Below are 3,313 nucleotides of genomic sequence, written 5' to 3'. Positions count from 1 at the left end.
TGAAACTGGCGTTTAACCTCCAGTTTAACCTTAAACTGGAAGTTAAACGCCAGAATTGAGAAATGCACCAGGGAGCATTCCCACGTTTAAGCTCCAATTTAACCTTAAACTGGAGCTTAAACGTGTTCGACCAGAATTTTCCTCCAGGGTTGCTTTCTCATTTCCACGTTTAAGCTTCAGTTTAACCTTAAACTGAAGCTTAAACGTGTTCGACCATTCCACACTCCGTAGTTGCTTTATTCCATTTCCACGTTTAAGCTTCAGTTTAACCTTAAACTGAAGCTTAAACGTGTTCGATTACTTTACCCTCCAGGATTGCTTTCTTCCATTTCCACGTTTAAGCTTCAGTTTAACCTTAAACTGAAGCTTAAACTGCAACTTAAACGCCACTATTTGAAAAGGTTTCTGGGCCAAAGATATTGCAGTTTAAGTTAGCATTTGAGCACAAACATTAACTTAAACGTACTCTGGTATGAAACCCAATTGAATATCATGGTTTATGGGATTGGGCCTGAAGAATTGATGAGTCTGGAATTTCAATTTGTTGAGTCATGTGTTATTACTTGTTTATCACTAAGTTGGCTCAATGAATGTTACAGAATTGGATCAGCAGCCTCATCAGGATTATGGATCATAAACCCAAAGCAAAAGGAAATCAGGGAAAGGCCTCAAAGCCCAAGAAACACAATAGAAGCTCAATTTAGAAAGTGTATAAATAGGATAGAATTTAAGTTTGTTGGGGACTTTTGATCATTTTTCTAGTTTTCATACCTTTTGTAATTGAATTCAGAGCTATGACTCACTAAACCCCCTTTCATTGGGTTAGGGAGCTCTATTGTAATTCAATGAATCAATAATAGTTTTTATCTTCTTCTTCGATCTTTTCTCTTGAATTTTTGTTAGAAAGCTTCTCGATCTAATTCCATTGGTTAGTTGTCTTGGGAAAGAAACTATCCATAATTGGAATCCTTCGGAACCTTGGGAAAGGAATGGAGGATTCATGCTAGAGAAGCTTTCTCACAGTGAATTGGATTGGGGTTTGGATGGATATTGTGACATGTAATCCTACCAAATTGTGGTTCATGAAACTGTGTGGTATAATCAGTGATCGAGCATCATCTCTTCTTATGAACATTTAAACCAAGGGATTGGGAATTTGTTTGTTTTTAGAGAGAATTGGTGAGCCAAGGGATTGGGATCCAATCATATAAGATTGCCAAGCAAAATTCAATGAATGCATTGGTTGAGGAAGGGATGAAAATGTTTTGATTCGGAGATCTCAATATCTCCTGAAACCCAATGAATTCCCCATTTCTGATCTACCACTTTCTCTTTACATTCTGCAATTAAATTCATGCAATCACCCCGATCCCTTTTAATTTCAGCAATTTAGCTTCTCGCTCTTTAATTCATGCAATTTTACATTCCGTAATTCTCATCTAAATCTTGATTCCACTCAACTAGAACACACTTCTAATCCGAATTGCTCACTCAACCAATCCTTGTGGGATTCGACCTCACTCTATTGTGAGTTTTACTTGACGATAATCGGTGCACTTGCCGGAAGGAATTTTTGCCGATCGTGTAATTTCCTAAAATCGTAGCATATCAAGTTTATGGCGCCGTTGCCGGGGATTGGTTTTCGATTGACAATTCTCAAATTGGAAGTTAACTAGATTGAGCATTTTTCTTGTTTTGTTAATCCAGTTCAAGTTACTTGTTGAATTTTAATTTCTGCACTCTGTTACTTGCTTTCTTTCTTTATGCCTTTAAATTCAAGCAACTAACTCACTGACCCACTAACTATTTGAATTAATTCCTCAACTGCTCTAACCATACTCTTCCATTAACCAAGAGTATTTCACTTGTTTGTTGCCTGTGCTGTGTTCTTGTATGACAGGTAGGAGAGGAGAGACATCAACTCCTCCATATACCGAACCAGAGAGGACCCTTCATAAACTTAGAAGGGAAGCAAGAGGGAAGAGAATACTGAGAGAAGAAGAATCTGAAGGAGAATCTGAGGACAATTTTGAGGAAGCTCTAGATCTCAACATGGATAGAGAAGTTCACAACCATGAGAGAGCTGATGGAAACAATGCCATTCCCGAGAGGAGGGTTCTTGGTTCATACATAAACCCAACCTCTGGGAATTGTGGTAGCAGCATTCAGAAACCACCCATTCAGGCCAACAATTTTGAACTCAAACCACAGCTAATATCACTGGTGGAGGATCATTGTTCATTTGGTGGTAGTGCTAATGAAGATCCAAACCAACATCTCACAAAATTCCTGAGAATTTGCGACACTGTGAAGTCCAATGGAGTTCAGGAAGATGCCTATAAACTGCTCTTGTTCCCATTTTCACTTAGGGACAAGGTAGCTAAGTGGCTGGAATCATTTCCAAGGGGGAGCCTAACAACCTGGGATGAGGTGGAAAGCAAATTTCTGGCACGTTTCTACCCCCCACAAAAGGTCAATAGGCTTCGATCTGAGGTTCAGACTTTTAGACAACAAGATGGTGAAACTCTCTACGAGGCATGGGAGAGATTCAAGGATTTGACAAGGAAATGCCCACCAGACATGTTCCATGACTGGGTGCAATTGCATATTTTCTATGATGGACTTTCTTATGAATCAAGGAAGGCTGTAGACCATTCATCAGGAGGTTCATTGAACAGGAAAAAGACTGTGGAAGAAGCCATTGAAGTGATTGAGACAGTGGCTGAGAATGAGTACTACTATGCTTCAGAGAGACACAACACTAAGGGAGTCATGGAGCTGAACCATGTTGATACAATTTTAGCCCAAAACAAGGTGTTTGCCAAGCAACTAGCAGAGCTCACCAGGAATTTAAAAACAAATCAAGTGGCTGCAATACACACACAAGATCAAGAGGAAGTAAGCACTGAAGGAGGTGATTGGAAAGAGGCCAACTATGTGGGAAATCAACAAAGGCAACCATATGATCCACATTCCAACACTTACAACCCAGGCTGGAAAAACCACCCAAACTTTGGGTGGGGAAACCAGCAAACCCAACCACAAAACCACAAACCTTACAACCCCAACCAACATAACAATTCCACATACCAAAACTCCAACCAAAGATCATACCAAGCCGCACAAAACACTTACTCCCAACCACCATATCATGGCCAAAATAATCAACCTGCCCAATCCAATCCGAACCAACAATTGCAAGATCAATTAAACAGGATAGAAGGAATGCTAGCAAACATAGGTCAGGACATAAGTGAGTTGAAAAGCTTTAGGGATGATGTGAGATCTACCTTAAGGTACCATGGTGAAAAAC

General features: G+C 39.8%; 1 non-coding gene across 1 annotated transcript; it reads right to left on the bottom strand.

Moving 5' to 3' along the window:
- Positions 1-2,478: 2,478 nt before the first annotated feature.
- Positions 2,479-2,582, bottom strand: LOC112793811 (small nucleolar RNA R71). Its single transcript, XR_003198503.1, has one exon. It is a non-coding gene; the product is annotated as a small nucleolar RNA R71 (small nucleolar RNA).
- Positions 2,583-3,313: the final 731 nt, after the last annotated feature.

This window comes from Arachis hypogaea, chromosome 3, assembly GCF_003086295.3.
Source record: "Arachis hypogaea cultivar Tifrunner chromosome 3, arahy.Tifrunner.gnm2.J5K5, whole genome shotgun sequence".
Classification (NCBI taxonomy): domain Eukaryota; kingdom Viridiplantae; phylum Streptophyta; class Magnoliopsida; order Fabales; family Fabaceae; genus Arachis; species Arachis hypogaea.
The sequence above is the reverse complement of the archived record's forward strand: the minus strand, read 5'-3'. Positions and strand labels throughout refer to the sequence as shown.